Consider the following 17,050-nt stretch of genomic DNA (forward strand, 5'->3'; position numbering starts at 1 on the left):
TTCCACAGGGCTAGAGGGACCCAGCCCAAATATCAGACGGGGAGGGAAGAGCACAGACACATGGCAGTCACTGCTGCTTGATGACTTATGGCTGTCTTCTGCTCAGTGGTGACTGTGTGCACGTTCAGCCCATGGCAAAAGTGAGGAAAACCAGGTTATGTGAAACCTCAGAAGAAAGTGGCAGAAGTTAAGCACTTTTCAGCTCATGCTGGCTGGGCAGTAAGAGCATATGCACCCAGCCGGCTATCTTGGGTCAGCTGGGGTACTTTAATTTGGTGTGGTTTGAGCCCTTCAATCCCATCCTTGAATCACATGAAGGAAGCAACAACCTGTAACAAGTGCTGGTAGTCATGCTGGGTCTGTGTGAACATCAAGGTTAGTATTTCCAACGCATGCAGGTGACTTTTGAAACCAAGTTCAATTTACAGTTAGACTTCATGGCTCCAAAGTGCTTTAATTATTTTGGGAAATTAGATTTTGGGCCAAGTTTAAAAAATAAATCAATCAATGAGAATTACTAACAATGGGATAAAAGTTCCTGAGTTACTTGGGTAGCTTTGAAAGCATTACTCGCTTATTTGCTTCCCTGAAGGAACTGAAAGAGTGTCAAATCTGTTTTCCAGAGAAAAAGAGTTTCAGTTGCAGCACACAGTTTAAGGTGCAGGTTATAGTGAAAGATGGGATAACATGAAGGCAGTTTTCATGAGGATAACCAATGACACACATGGCTGAGGGGTGGTCTCCAGGTCTGCCCTCCCTCCTTCATGTAATGCTCTTAGGAAGTCAGGCATCACCTGAGAGGGGGAGAAACCCTCTCCCAGAGGCACTGAAACCCTTGAGCTGGGTTCCTGCTGGCCCTTTGCCCCTGCAGGTACTTTGTGCCGCGTGGGTAGGGCTGCAAGGTTTAAAAGCGTTCAACTCCTCGGAGATGGAAACAGCACAGGTAGGGCACGATAATCAACAAGATAATCTGGAAGGTTATTTACAAGCACTATAATGGAAACAGGTTTCCATGACCTCCTCCTCCTTTATTGCTGTGCCTTTGGCTTGACCCGGCTCAGGGCTCCCACTGCTGCATCGATGGGAACATCGTGCTCAGCCTGGCAGGGAGCCCGGGGCTTCCAGAGGAAGGGGGAAGGTTTTGGCTACTGCTTGTAGTGGCAAATCAGCTGCAGAAGAGGGAGCCCATGTCTTCTCCAGCCTGGCACCTCCAGTTTCCTCTTTTTTCTCCAGTTATTTTCACACCTGCACAGGAGGAAATTGAGGAGGGGAGAAAAATGGAGTGAGTTAAGGAACATGAGTATGGACATCCCTGCCCAGCCCAGACACCTCCCAGAGCCTCCCCACAGGGCCAGGTCCCTTGCCTCCAAAGGCCAGAGGCTGCAAGAGGAGAAAGAGTCCCTTTGGGCAACCACAAGAGGTACCAGCTGAAAGTCTTGTGACTGCCAACCACACAGGTGCTTGTACTCCAGGCATGCTCCTCGCAGGGTGTCAGAATGACAGGAATGTTTCCTCTGCAGCACACAGACGTGAGCTGGCTTGCATGGGACACGGTTCAGCAGGAGGCACCTCAAACAGCCGTAACACCAAAACAAGCAACACTCAGGCAGAACCACTCTGATTATGCCCTTCACCCACACACTTCATAACCATCACCCCTTTTACTTCCCATTCCAGTTCATCCTGACCAAAACAAGGCAAGCAAGGGAGATACCGTTAATGAGGTGCAGGGGGATGGACGCTATCACATTTTGCACATCTGTGACGAGTGGGTTTAGCAGAGCTCCCAAAGAAAACATAAGGGGTTGCATTAGCCAGCTTCAGAAAATGCCTGACCTTACAAAAAAAAAGCATTATTCCCTGTGAATACTATGGTATGTACTGCCCCTCCACCCAGTGCCAGGAAGGGATCTGTGGCAGGGATATACTTCAAGGAGACTGTGGTTTATATTACAGCTGCTAAGATAACCGGGAGCTTTCAAAAGGAATCCCAGCTAGCACAGCTTGTTTTACAATACCAGACTCCAAGCGGGGGGAGTGGAAAGTAAGTTTGTTTTCCACGCTGCCCCTTTATCTTGATGTCAAATATATCCCCTGGGAAAGGAAAACATTTAAGCAGCAGATCCCATGGACACACACACACACACACACACACACACACATGTGCCTTTCCCCCCACTGAGTCAAAGCCATGTCCAGAGCGTGGCACTGTTCACTGGGTGGGTGCTGCTGGACAGCTGGAGGTTTGGCATGGAAAACCCAGGAAAAAGGTGCTTCAGGTGTGATAATCAACAGCCACAGGTGCTGGTGCCAGCCTGTGATCTGGGCGGGTCAAACCGACAAGCCACCTGCTGCAGGTGGAGTTGTGATCTCTTTGAGAGGACCTCCATGTGAGGGGATAATTGCAGCTAGAGAGGAGCCATTTATTTGTGTGGGCAAAAGCATAAAAAAATGCAGTCATAAAGCTCCCTAGATAGCTCACGTCTGAAATAAGATGCACATTTTTAACAAGAAGGAGTAGGAACTGTTGGCACATCTTCTCAGAGGAGCATTGAGGAGGGCCTTCATTGCTTCTTTGGAGTACTTTAAATGTTTTGATCTAACTCAGTCAGAACTCTGGCCTTAATACTGACATTACTGCCTGGATTCTGAAGTCTTAGATGATCATAATGGAACTTCCTGGTCTGAAAATCTGTTACAAGGCACTTCTGTGTGTAAGAAGCACACATAGATGCAAGCCCTTCCATTACTACTACTACTACTATTGTTATTATTATTGTTATTATTATTGTTATTGTTGTTGGTGTTATTATTATTATTATTATTATTCCTGGAGAGGGACTCTTTATCAGGAACTGTAATGACAGGACAAGGGGGAATGGCTTCAAGCAGAAAGAGAGGAGGTTAAGATAAGATATTAGAAAGAAATTCTTCCCTGTGAGTGTGGGAAGACACTGGAACAGGTTGCCCAGAGAAGCTGTGGCTGCCCCATCCCTGGCAGTGTCCAAGGCCAGGCTGGATGGGGCTCTGAGCAAGCTGGGATAGTGGAAGGTGTCCCTGCCCATGGAATGAGACGGTCTTTAAGGTCCCTTCCAGCCCAAACCATTTCACGATTCTGTGCTTATTCCCCAGCCTGACTGATGAGGATTTGCGTCTCCAGAGCTCTGGATCATAGCTCTGCTGGTGACCATAGTGTTTAAATGACCAGAAATACGGTACAAATGCAAAGGGAATGTAATGCTTTGGGCTAAATTGGTAAAAGGACAACCATAGGACAAGAATAAATGTTGCAGCTGCAATGTGGGAGCCAAATTTGCTTGCTGGCAGGTGAGGAAGGACTGAACCAGTGTTCCTAAAGAATATGAGTATGCCTGGGGACATACCTTCTTAGCCACAAAAATAAATGAATAAACTGGGATCCTTCTTAAGACAGGATCAGAGAAGCAGCCAAGGTGTTTACATAAACATATACCCCTTTTCAGTGCTAATTAGCTAGACAATGACACCAAAATGAAATAGGGAGCTCATTAAACATACCCATGCTCTGGAGCAACAGCAAGTTCAAACCTATATTTGGGTTTCACAGAAGGTTGTTGCCTTGTTATGAGGTTGAAGCACATTTCCAGTGTGAAAATTCTTCACCTGTGGTTTGTTCTATGTTGATGCGTGACTCTGTCACCAGTCCCTGTGGCTTGGGGCCACCGCTGCTCACACCACATCTTACTGCTGAGCCTCTGCAGCTGTCCTATTTTCTGAGTGCAAAGACTGAACCTAAGAAGTGTGGTTTCTCTCTTGCTTGGCACACGCTTTACACTGGTGATGCTCCTTGCCTTTCTAACAGCAGGAAGAAAATCTTGACAACAGCTCAAGGAATGTTCCTTGGAGAGTCCTAACTGCTCAAATTGCAGTTATTTCAATAGGTAGAGCCCTGGTGTCACTACAGGGAGCTTAAAGGTGTACCACCAAGCACGGTGTCTTTCAGCCCTTGCCTTTGTGTCCTCTGCATCCACGATGAAGTTTATGGTATGGGTATTCTCCTCAGAGGATATCTCTTCTGGGAGACCTCCTAGTTTTCTGTTCCTTCACAAGAGCTTCCAGTGTGTGGGAAAGGTGGGAGGTGTGGTTGTCAGGGATCTATCTGAGGAAGCCATTCCCAGAGCAGGGCTGGAAGCCTTGTGATCATGATACAAGGCCAGAAGATGCTACTGTGATCATCTGCATGGTGTGCTGTAATATAATCAGTCAAAATAAACTGTGGAAAGGGCTTGATTGAAGAAAACATGTTTCCAAACAAAGTTATTTTATTTCCTATCTGTTTTCAATGGCACTGCCTCTTTTGACTATTTCCCTCATTCCCCAGTTATGCATCCCTTCTTCCCCTAATGTGGAGAGACTCACAACTCATACTACAGCATCGGTTCTCCTCCTCTGCCCCCTTGGGCACTCCTGAAATGCAACCAAACCCAAATCAACCCATTAGACTCCTCCCACACTGAGCATTTTGCTATTTTTTTGGAACACTTTCTAGAAATGGAGCTGGTACCTCAGAAGATGTATATCAGCTTTTTTTTTTTTTTTTTTTACAGCCAAAGAGATTAAAATTACAGCAAGGTAAATAAATCTCAACAGATTTCAGTGGGTTTTCTGTCTAGTCAAAACCATTCAATTTTCAGCAATATTGAAGATTTGCTTGATTGATTGATTGATTTTTATTATTTTGCTAGATAAGCACATGACAGATTAAAATCCAGAGACATCTCCTGCAACCTCTCATCCTCTGATTTTTAAATGTCCCTGGGCTACTTGGCATCTGAAGTGCAGGGTGTCACTATGCTCCCTGTGTCACCTGAGGTTTGGTATGACTGGCCAGCACCAGATGTTTCTTGCATGTTCACAAGTGCCAGGAGGTCTCTTTCCTGCCATTTACCAACAGTTTATATTCACAGGATACTCGTTCCTTCTCAGAGAACTCCAGCTTATTGTCCTGATGATACATTTAGAAAAGGAGTTCACTGTTGCTCTTTTGAACTTCCTCCTCCTTGTCCTCATTTGTTAATGGATTTCATTCCTCCCCAGCAGTTATTCATCCCTGAGTGCCTGAATAAGCCGGAAGGGTTTTTTCTACAACTGGTGGTCATTGAGAATCTTTGTCAATGAGCATTAATAGACACAAATGTATTGAGAAAGACATGAAAATCATCTCTGTGTGGATTATCACTTTTTATCTCTCTGATTTGATATTTTTGAAAGTGGTTGGTCAAGCACATGGTAATGAAAAACTTTGCACCACTGTACTTGTGAAGTAATTTTCTTCCTTGCCCCAGCTAGTTGATGGATTTTGGTTTTTAAATGTTTGGGTTTTTTTAAATATTATAAGATTTTCAGTATTTTTAACATCTAATTGTTCATTCACATCTGCATCTCAGGACATATCACCAGCTTTCAGGAAACCTCTTTTCCAACACACCTTAATTCTGACATTAATACCTTTATTTTGGAAAACAGTTGCTAAGTGAGAACTATATTTAAAAAACTTCTGTAACAGGATTTAAACATTATATCCATGCATTAACATAGTCAGGCAGCTTAAAAATTATATTCTTATGGTTTACTTTGGCGAAATATCTATCTGGAGTCACTGGTCTTGTGGTGATTTATCTACTCTCACTATTTGTACTGGATTTAAAAGGGAGTGTCTCATTCTTAAACTAATTGCCTGTCATTTATTCCAGGGGAAATACTTTTATAAGGATAAGGGGCTAAAGGCCAACTTTTCAAAGGCATGTTGGCACCTTAGGATGAAGACCGGCACTAGAGAAGCACTGAGGCAGCTGAGGTGTTCCTGAAAAATTCTGTGAGTGTTTGGCTGTGCCTTTAGGTGCCCACATACCTTCAATCTGTTCCTAAGACTTTTTTCTCCGGCCAGAAGAGAGGTTTCCAGAGCAGCTGTGGCACAGAGGATCCCTGAGACACGAATGGGGAGCACAGAAGCTGCTCCCCCTTCTTTTATGCCAGGATGTGGTTAAACTGAGCTGGGTGGGAAATGTGAGGGAGCCTCAGAAATGTCATTTGTAGGAAATACAACTTGAATCCTGGGCTTTAAATGATGTCATGGCACAGCCACTGTGCTAGGAATTACTCTCTGAGTAGTGTCACATCCATGTGGAACACACAGCACTGCAATGAGAGGTGCAGTGAACATCTAAAGCTTCAGGCTAACCCTGCCCCACTTGGAGACACTTATCCTTGGAGGTTCCATGATGGTGCCAGAGGGTTCCTCACTGCACCCAAGCTGGTGAACGGCTGTTTCTACCCCCACCAGTGGGATGTGACACTCGGGGTTCCCCACCAAGTGCAAAGCCATTGCTTGCAGTGAAATTCAAATGCTCACTGGAAGGAACAATGGGAAAATGTTTTTGTATACACATCCTGTCTCGCTTGTTCCCTGCCTTCCTGCTCAGTCACACAGCACTGCTCTAAGAAAGGTTTCTTGTCCTGATCACATTCGTCCTCACTTTCCCTCTTGTTTCTGTGTGGATTCCCTTCTTTCCTTGCAAGGATTTCTTTCCCTGTTTCATCATATGTCCTCTTCTGGTCCTCCTGTCCTTCTTCTCCCTTAGTAATTGGCTTCAATCTGTGTGCTGCTGCTGTACAATGCCTTAAGTTTCCTCACTTCATCCTTCATCCCACTTCTCATTTCTATGGTTCTCTTGTGCTCCTTCCCCTTTCCCCTCCCCAACTTTCATCAGGTTCCTCCAGATTTTTAGCTCTTTTTTCTTTTCTTCCTACCCTCTGTCTCTCTTTAAAAATTTAATTGGCATGCTTTCTTCAAGCTGTCTTAGAAAGCCTTATTTTTTTTTCTTCTCTCTTTTCAGCCTCTTTCCTGAATTGCAGTCACACCAGTTCTGCTTTCCTGACTGCAGAGTCACAGCAGCTGTGGTGCAGCAGAGCATCTGAAAAGAAAATGCTAATGGGGGTTTTTATAGTGTACAGTAAAAGGCTCTGATTAAAAAAAATAATAATGCTACACCTCAATGCTACCTCTAACCCAGACTATTGCTTCTTGAGAGTTTCCTTCTAGACCCTGCAGTAGCAAAGCAGAATCCATAATTTCATGTGCCATCTCCCTGCCCGTCATAACCACAGGCAAAGCCTGATCAGTAATTTTCTTTAGAGGGAAGCAAAGGAGATGTATCTGTGTAATGGCATCTCCCCTGTGCCTGATCACAAGATCATAAAGAGTGCGCAAGGCAGATTTATGGAGGTCCTGCCAATGTACTGATTGTACATAGAAGCATCTCATCAGACACTTTCAGATCAAACTGGTTCTGCAAACATTTCTCCATGAGAGCTCATTAAAATCTATACAGGAATTTGCTCCAGCCATACTAATGTCCCCCTCAGGTCAGCTTTCTGTGAGCATTCACAGTTTGTTTATCACCAACAACCAGTCTATACACATTTCAGCCTTGGACGGGTCAGTATTTCCACACACGAATATTGGAGTTCATGGTCATCCAGCTCAGGACAAAGAACATGTCATAGACTCAGCTACACCAAAGCAAATTATTTCCTCTAGCAAAGAGGGAAATTAGTTTAAAATAATGCAATACTATGTAAATTATGAAAAAATCTTCTCAGTGCTGATTATTCTTGTAGAGTACTGAGAATATGATCATTTGCTGGCAGATATTCTGTAAGAGGTAAAATACATTAAAGTAAATGATTCCTCTCAAATTACTTATCCATAGAGCTACTTAAAAAAATATCTTATTCACTCCAATGCACAACATTGATAGAACAAAAATGAGAGTATTACATGGACTTTCTTCTGTCATTTCTTGTTCTTAATAGAAGATTTACAGATGGTGAAACCAATTATTTGTATTTTTCTTTTCTTTTTCTTAATGTATCAGGCAAGTTTCCTGGTAAAAGAAAAACATTCAGGAAAAAAAAAGTAAACATACCATCCAGAAAATGTACCACTTTAAAAATACTTTATGTATTACAAAACAGTTCTGATTATACCCTCAAGGCTTAGCCCATAATTTCCTCTGGTTTGATCCCTGGTACAGAGAAGGAGTCCTAGTGGGGTCTTCTAGGACACCACTGAGCTTCCATCTGCTGCCAGCCCTATGTCTCTCATGCCCGCAGTGATTTTCACCTGCTCTTCTCTCATGCTTGGAGTTCCCTGAGTTGAGGAGGATTTGGTGGGATGTGACAAGTGGAAAACTGGAGCCAAGCCACAGAAATAGAAAGTCAGAGTGACTGAACTGGCAGGACACGAACGATGGGAAGAGATCTTGGCTGGCCTGCTCCGTCCCATGGACTGAATGCAGGAACACCACCTTCCTTTGCGCAGTGCTCTGGGAGGCCAAGGTGAAAAAGGCTCTAATGGAATTCCTGCAGGGACAGTTTTCACTAGCTCAGTGGGAGCTGTTTGCACACAGACGCCACGGAGTAAGCTGCTAGGTGTTTATTAACTCAGCTTGCAAGAGGAGGGGAAGGGCAGAGGAAAACCGCTGAGGGGAAAATGCCGGTTAAAAAGACAGACCACCACCCCCTGCTGTCCACCGGAGCTGAGGGAGCTGCGGCTGAGCGAGGTCCTTGTAACCTGTCTGGTAAGTTTTAAAGGATGTTTTCCCTCTCTTTTAACTGGCTGCTGCGTATGTGTGTTAGGAAACAGCAATTAAAATATTCAGCCAAGGGCTTAACCCTTGATTGTTTCTGTGTTTCGCCCCCCATTTAGTGACAGGCCCTGCGCCGGGGGCTTGGGGGGCACTGTGGGGGGCACTGCGGGGCCTGCTGGACACCTCGCCCGCCCTGAGGTGCGGCCTTCCTGCTGTGGGATTCGGTGGCACGCAAGGCAAGAGATCCTTTGGGATGAATGGAGCCCTTGGCCTGCCGTTTAGGCCATCCAGCCGCTCTGTGTTCTTTGTCAGGGCCAAACAAGCTCCATATCATTACGCTGGCATTCGCTTGCCCAGTCTCATTATTAGGTGCATTAGCTGTGGGAACTAAATCCATGAAAAAAAAAAAAAAAAAAGAAAAAAAAAAAGAAAAAAAAAAAGAGGGGGTGGAATTGGCTCACACAAAAAAAGGCTTTCCCAGCTCAGGCTAACAACTTGTGCCTATTAACTAAAAACGATCATTAGAAAATTCCCTGCAGACTTAAAGCTTCAGCAGAAGCTCATTTCACGTATGCACTTGCCTTGTTACATGAACACATAACCAGCCTTAAAGAAACATACCCTCCCACACTTGGATCAGGACTGGGAAAAGGGGCTCCAGGCAGGCACTGCACTGCCTTTAAAGTAAATCTTTCTGCTTTTTCCAGCAATACTGCTTAAAATATTCTGTTCCAATAGGAGATAAGGAATCTATAGCCTTAAAAGGGGAAGGGTATTAGAGGATAACCATGTCAGCTTGGGGTGGTCACTGAAAAAAGAAAACAAGTGGTTGCATGTGAAAGGAAAGATGTGTGATAATGTCTTTACAAACAGTTGGATGGGTGAGGGTAGGTATTAACATCTTTGAAACGGGGCTTAATGTCTTTACCAACTTCAAGCGGCAGGTTTGTTACAGAGCCCGGACAGTCTGCCTCCTGAAACACAGAAATGGGGCCGCACACGCCTGAGTTTCTGAGCTTTGGGGTAAAATGACGGGTACAAAGGGGGATATGTGGTAGGCGGTTCAGGAAGGCTGTACCTTCCTAGTACCTCAGCCAATGGGGAAAGGAAGAGGGCAACAAGAGGGAGTTTAGGATAAAAGGAGGCTGCGCCCTCCTAAACCTCGAGAGAGAAAACCCCACGAGTGAGTGTCCCAGTGGTTTCTCTCCCTTTATTCAAATAAAGTTTCAGGCATCCTCTGTCTCCTTTATGGATGCTGGCTTCTCATAGCGTGATTTTCCATACACATGGAACTTCCTTTTTTTATGTAATATTTTATATAACATAAAATATTATATACATTAATAAAAAGATATAATATATTTTATTTTACATTATATTTTTATATGATATATTTTACCTTTTTTTTTTTTAATATTTAGTGACCTTTTATACAGGTCAAACCACAGAAAAAATCATTGGAGATCAGGTCTCCATGAACTGGATGAAGATAGTTCTCTCTAAACAGCAAATTGTCTTTGTGAACACGCATGGAATCTTCCCTGACTGCTTTACCATAATTGTAACAAACCACGAGGCAACAGGTAGATCCATGGGGATCCCCAGGCTGCTCAGGAGCCGTGGGGAGTTTTCCAATGGGTGGGAATGTGCAGACATCTCAACTCAGATGTCCTGGTTACTCTGGTTTTTGGTAGTCCTTGTGCTTTTGGCACTGAGAAAGCTGGTCCCTGGAACATGTTGGTTGGTTGGTTTCTCTGGGATTTTTGTGGGTCTCACTTCCAGTGGTCCATGGCTCTCAAAAGCAAAAAATATTGCCCATAGAATCTGCTACTTGGTCAGCAGCTCAATTCACAGGCTTCTGATTAAAAGTTTTTCCTCCCAGAAGATGCTTTCTTTCTTAGTATTTCCTAATGCTAAGAATTTTTTAGGTTGTATGATAGCCTTTCTAGGAAATGATGAAATTTCCAGTCTTTCAGTCATGTGAAGATAAGCAGGACACATCTCTGGAGAATACAGGGGACGATATTTTCCTGACAGCAAAAACAAATGCACAAGTCTTTCCCACCCTTAGTGAACACACAGTGGTTCTCTTCAGGTTACCAAGCATCAGAAACAGGTCCCTAAATTCAGTTGATTTAAACCAGTGATAAATAACCATGGCTTAGCTATTCCCTCTCCTGAGTGCCCGCCATTAACTGGTGTGATGGAGCAGGCAGCTACAGCTGGGAGTTTAATGATGCTCCCCATGGGAAGGCAGTTTGGGAGCCAACAGGGTGGGCAGGGTAGAGTCTCACCAACCAGGGTGCAGCCCTGCAGCACCTGAATGCAAAAGTGTCACAGTACCTGAGTGCCCGTGATCAGGAGCAGCCAGGATGGCCAGGAAAATTTGGAGAAATGAGGCAGGACCCCGGTGTGCGTCAGTGAGGTGCATGGCCAGGCACAGGCACAGCTGCTTTGTAGTTCATGCAAACACCAAAGGTGAGGGCCTGAGTTTATGGGTGGCTCCCAAGGGAAGAGGAGACTCTTCCAGTGAGGCTTTTCCCAGCTCTTTCCCAGCAGTCAGATCCAAGGTCACATGGCTTCACCATAGCTGGGCTGGGGCACAGGCAGCTGAAGGCCAGGGGTGTGCACTGGGGTCTGGCTAGCAGCTGGATGGGTGCAGAGGTGACACTGTTCTGCTGCTCCCACAGCCCTTCACTGGAAATGGTGGAATGGACATAAGGAACCCATTCTGTTTCCCAGGCAACTTTAGCAGTGCTTTGCTTGCCCAGTGTTTGTCCTCTCGGGCCAAGGCTTTACAATGGAAGCAGCCACCCCTGTAGACACTCTGGGCTGAGCAAGCCCTTGGCTTCCTGCGCTGGCATCCTTTCCTGGTGCTCCATTTGCCCACCCAGGCTGTGAAGAATCTACCTCACAAAGATGCCCCATCCATATGGCAGCCTAAGGTCATGCTCATGTGTGGCTGTGCAACCAAAATGCGGGGATGCCAAAAGCAGACTCTGTGATCTGCTTCCCTTTGGCTCATCCCTACCCCCTGTGGAGACCAATCATGGCATGCACCTGGAATAGATGCAGATTTAGGGAACTACTTGACCAACAGTCTTGCATAGGTCTCATTCAAACACGTGTCAGCAGTTTTTGCTCTAATCCCACTTCTCTTCAGCACTCCTGAATGATGGCCATGATGCCAGCAAGCACAGTCTTAGCAGAAGGTTTACCTCCTACCATTTCTCCCTGAGGGCACTTTTCTCTCAGATAAGAGTGTCTTTGGATCTGTCAAGCTGAAAGAAGAACTCCGTAGTGCTCTGACTCCTCACGGAACAGATGGCAGGGAACAAGCAGCCTTGGTGCCCATTCAACACATTAGAGGCTGGGATATTTAAGCAACTCCTCTGCTGCTTCCTTATGAGATATCAGATCACAAAGTACACATTCTTGTCTCTCCCAGCAAAGCAGTACAGCCAAACTCCTGCTCAGAGCAGTGCTCGGCTTTGAGAGGAGTTAATAAGCAAGTTTTTGAGCATTTTGGGTTTCTCACTGTCCCTGGACTCCAGCACAGGGGTATTTGGTAGGTTAAGGACCACACGGGTTAATTTCAATCAAACTGGTAAACAGAGATGTCTGGCACTGACAAAACAAGATAACATCCAAAACTGACCAGAAGTTAAGAGACCAAGTGACATGGACAGAACCCAGGCAGACCTGCTCACCTTCCTCCTCCTCCTCCTCACACCAGCATCTCATACTTCCTACAAAAGAAATTTAATATTTTGAAAAAAAGTAGCAGGACCTAGGATATGTGTGCCATAAGGCCTTTCTCAGATGCCAAAGCAAGTAACTTCTGGAGTTTTAAAAAAGGAAGAAGGTCTGCTATAATGAACCTGCATTGCACTGTTCTTTCATCCTGATTGTTGCAAGCATCTTTTGGGTCTGCTGACATTAAAAATTGTGATCTGTTAAAACATGTTGATTTCAGATGCTTACAACTTTTCAAAGCACTTTTTTTTTTTTTTTTCCTGAGGAGGGTATTTTCCCATCTTAGTCTGGGAAAAAGTGAATATCTAGAAGTGTTGAATCCCAAACATGTAATTTTGTAAGAAGCTCTTGCATTAAAAAAAAATTCCTTCTTGAATGAAAAAGACAGGATGAGCTGTTTCTGCTGTGGGAATAACAAAAACTAGCCAAGATGCAAAATATTTCATAATACAGACATTTCTCAGGTGTACTGCCTTCTTTTTACTAACGTGCTACTAGCACAGTGTAATACACACAAATTTTCCTGCAGGACTTGTTTTTGATGGAGCATGGGTTGATTTGAAGAGTCCTGCCGCCTGTCCTTGGCTAAAAGTTTTGCCTTCTCAGCATCACTGCCTGAGGAAAATGAAAGGTGTTCTTATTTTTGTCAGGTTCCACCAGTTCTAACAGGTCCGAGCCAGTAATCTGCGAGTTCCTCAGAATTTTACTGCATTTATATGATGGCCCAATGTATCAAGGTGAATGAAATCAGAGCCAGAGGAGTGAGTTTACATAGGTTTATTGTAGATGTTATAAAAAGCTTTAGGCGTCCCTCCCTCTGAGCACTTGCTTATTCATCAGGTACTCCCAAACCATGGGATGCCCTTGATGCCAAATCCTTTTGGATGCTGCATTGATCCTGGGGTACAAAAAGTTTGTGGAGTTTCTAGATCAAGTGGTTTTTACCATTTCTTTGGGGTTTTGGTTGTTTATGGTTTTTTTTGTATGAGCAAACTAGAAAATTAATTGTTTGCTTTTGTTTTTTTCTAAAGAAAAAGAATGTTTTCTGTATTATTCTGCATTGTTACAGAAAATATTCTGTAAGAATAATTTCTTGAGCTACCCCTCTTCTCTTCATGTTCTGAGCTCAAGAGAGACCTGCTGAGAGAGGCAGCTGTTTCAGATGGATAAAACTCCTTCCAGAATGTGATTAAAAAACATGATTTGAATGTTATATCCAGTAAGATTAACTGAGATAAAAGACATAATTTAGTTGATGAACCTTCATTCAATTGACTTGCAAATGGTGATCATGTAATTTTGTTAAATTTCAGCTTTTGTTGAGTAATACTTTTCTCAGTGGTGTCAGTTTTTTTCTTAGGTGTGGAGTGGAATCCTTGTTTCCTGACTAGCCCTGGAAATTATCTCGTTGACCTGTTTAAAATTTATTTGTGTCACTGTTGTGATCCATACACATGTCCCAATGGTCAACAGAAATATTTTGCTGCAAATATTTGAACTTCAGGCCAGTTTACTGGAAAAAATGTCATCAGAGCTAATGTCCCTGTTCCCTGAGGAATGTAAATTCTGCAGTTAGGTTTCTAAAGCAAATCACAAATGTTCATTCCAGCTGCTTCATGGAACTGTTCTGTAGGATTTGGGTAGAATTTACCCTGCAGCAGAAAAGCTTCTCCATAAAAAGTTCACTGGGCTGTTTGCTGTGAAGACCAAGCATGAGCAAGATGGAGAAGTGGGACTGATGTTCTGGAAACAGTGAATGAGAATTTGCTGAAAAAAGACCTGATTTTTCCTGAAAACACAGATATCATGGTTCACAGAACAGTTTTGGTTGGAAGGGACCTTAAGGATCATTCCATTTCAATCCCCTGCCATGGGCAGGGATACCTGCCACTATCCCAGGTTGCTCTAAGTTCCATCCAGCCTAGCCTTGGACTCTTCCAGGGTAGAGCAGCCAGAGCTTCTTGGGAATTTATTCCCAAATGCCAATTGCAACAGTCATTGATCAATAAATAACAGTGACAATAATTGCTGTTAATATTATTGCGCCTAATATAATTGCACAGGTTTTGATATTCTTTTTTTTTTCTTTTCAGTTTTTTTGGTTTTTTTTTTTTAAATTGTTTTTCATGATGTGAGCCACTGATTTTGCCTCCAGTTCAAAACTTGATCTAATTCCAGGAATGCCTGAAAACATTCACTATATCTTTTCTGCTGGGAAAAAAATCTCTCAACTTACTGTTAGCTCCGTGCTCCAAAAATAAAATGTACAGTACGTAACAAATTTGGTCTGACAGCATTTTCCCAGCTGGAAGGATGGAACTTCTTAATTGGTGTATAAATAAATAGTGGTTTGATCCTGCTCTTAAATATATATTAAAAAAAAAATTTTGGCCTTGCCTCTAGTATGCATAGGAACAGATCTTCCTTTCTATCAGAAACAGTAACAGAAAAGGACTCTTCATTGAGTCCAATTTAAAAGCTAAATCTAAAGTCTAAACACACTGAAATAAATTAAAGTCCTGCTGCTGCTGTTGAGGAAGGCCCATGAAGCTCCCTGTCTCTCTTGACATATGGTTTCCATACCATTTTAGTTCATAAATCATCATTTCAAATTGCTTTAAAGTTTGACATGAGAACCTCAAGTGTTGTTGAATCATCAAATAAATAGCTGCTTAGCAAGAAGATGCTCCTATGAATTTAGGTTCTTCTTGTGTCTTCATATTAAAGGAAGTGATAATTTAGATTGGAAGTTCACCCAGAATAATTGTGTGGTTTTCACTTTTGCTACGTGACAATAAATTGAAACTAAATGAGGACACCAATCTGCAAATCCAGAAACTAGAAGAGGGAAGAGCACATTGGTCCAAACCCATAAAATGCATTTATTTGGTCCTCAAGTCCAACACTAGGCACTCTGAGGCGCTGTAATACTTATTCCTAGTGCACCTGAACACTCCAGGTGCATTGCTTGGTTGAAGTTCCCTTGGCACTGGAGTTTTTACAGTAGGAGACGTGCAGCAAATGCCCACATCCTGAAGCTTCTCACCCCAACTCATGTCACCACTGAGAAGGATCCTCAGAAGCCCAATAGCCTGACCTTTCTGGGGCGCGTCTTCTTTTTCCTCATACCCCAATAATTAACAATTCATCTCGAGAAAGGAAAAGGTCTGTTTGGGAAAAAGTGGGAGAAATCAAAACCACATCTCCTAGCTCCTGAAAAAGAACAGCCCCACCAAAACCAGCAAGTAAACATCTTGTTTCCTGGCCCCATCTTTGTGCAGCACACAGACAAGAGGCTTTGAAAAGCTTTCACTGCCAGAATATGAGATAAACATGTCATTAGGGAACTCCCTTATTCTGTTTCTGGGCTGCTGGCACACCTTTGATTAAAATAGTTCAGTTTAAAGCAATGCACCAGTTTGGGCGTGTAATATTTGTACGGAGCTTAAGATGGTCCTGCCATAACACTTCTATCTCCCCCATTGTGCAAAGTTGGACCAGAAATCTCATGAGAATGAGCTTACTCATGAGATATCTGCTACTTCTGGCTTCCAGTTATGCTGTAAATAGTATGAGAACTGCCTTTCTAGCAGTTTTACGGAATTTGGCTCCCAGCCATTGCTAGAAAAGCCCAAGCTGTGACCTAAGTGAAAAGCAAGGGGGAAAGAAAAATGCTCCAGATTTCCAGAAAGCTCTTTATTAGTGCCAGAAGTTTGTCTTCTTCTCTATGTTCTTCTTTTCAAGTGTAATGGCCTCTGTTTGCAAAGACATGCTCTTGTGAGGTCAGGGACCTTACAGAAGGCACAGTGCTCAGTAATCAGATACTATGATGGCTGGATATGGCTGTTCTGTGGAGTTTTTGAGGAATAGAAAGCTGTGCCAAAAGCTGCATGGCAAGCTCAGGACTCTGTCTACAGCTCTTCAGCAATGGAGACTCCTGATCCCATTGCTTCTTTCTCCTCTGCCTCCTTCAGAGATGCTGGGATGGTGCCCTTTTCCCTACCCTGTGATTCCTTGCCCTGCCAGCTACCTGCCCTGCCTCCCAGGTCTCATTTTCATTACTGGGTCCAGGAACCCAAGGCTCTGCGTTGTAGCAAAGCCCTTGGGCAGTTGTGTGTGTAACAGTGTCTCAAAAAGAAGCTGGGCAGACAGGTGGCTTTTTTAAGTTTCAAGAAACCCTCTGTGCAGATAATCCCGGTACCCCAGAAAGCAATCCCTACTTTCAAAACTAAAGGCAAAAGTCATGTGCTCTACAGGCCTAAACTTGAGTACTGGATTCTATCTCATATGCAAATTCTTAGCCCTGGTATCAAAAGTACTAGTAAGCATGTACCTATAAACACTCGTTAGCTTTAATTACACTGAGAATACTTGTGAGAGTGGCTTGGGTTACCTGATTTAGTGCACTAATAAGAGTTTCTAAGACTGACAAGTGTCACACAGAAATTATTACATGTGTCAGAGATGAAATGTGGAATTGTAGAATTGTAGAATATTCTGAGTTGGAAGGGACACACAAGGATCATCCAGTCCAGCTCCTGGCCCTGCTCAGGACACCCAACAATCCCACCCTGTGAAGCCCCAAGAGCACTGTCCAAACACTCCTGGAGCTCTGGCAGCCTTGGGGCTGTGACCATTCCCTGGGGAGCCTGTTCAGTGCCCCA

The 17,050-nt window shown here is 43.8% G+C and overlaps 1 long non-coding RNA gene across 2 annotated transcripts in view; it reads left to right on the top strand.

Moving 5' to 3' along the window:
* The first annotated feature begins 8,075 nt into the window (after positions 1-8,075).
* LOC116443374 overlaps positions 8,076-17,050 on the top strand; it is a 28,854-nt gene continuing 19,879 nt past the window's right edge. Inside the window, exon 1 of one of the 2 annotated variants that reach the window (XR_004239846.1) lies at positions 8,076-8,621. This is a non-coding gene — a long non-coding RNA (uncharacterized LOC116443374). The remainder of the gene's footprint in view (positions 8,622-17,050) is intronic. The other variant, XR_004239845.1, reaches the window with a different exon arrangement.

This window comes from Corvus moneduloides, chromosome 4 (assembly GCF_009650955.1).
Source record: "Corvus moneduloides isolate bCorMon1 chromosome 4, bCorMon1.pri, whole genome shotgun sequence".
Taxonomy (NCBI): Eukaryota; Metazoa; Chordata; class Aves; order Passeriformes; family Corvidae; genus Corvus; species Corvus moneduloides.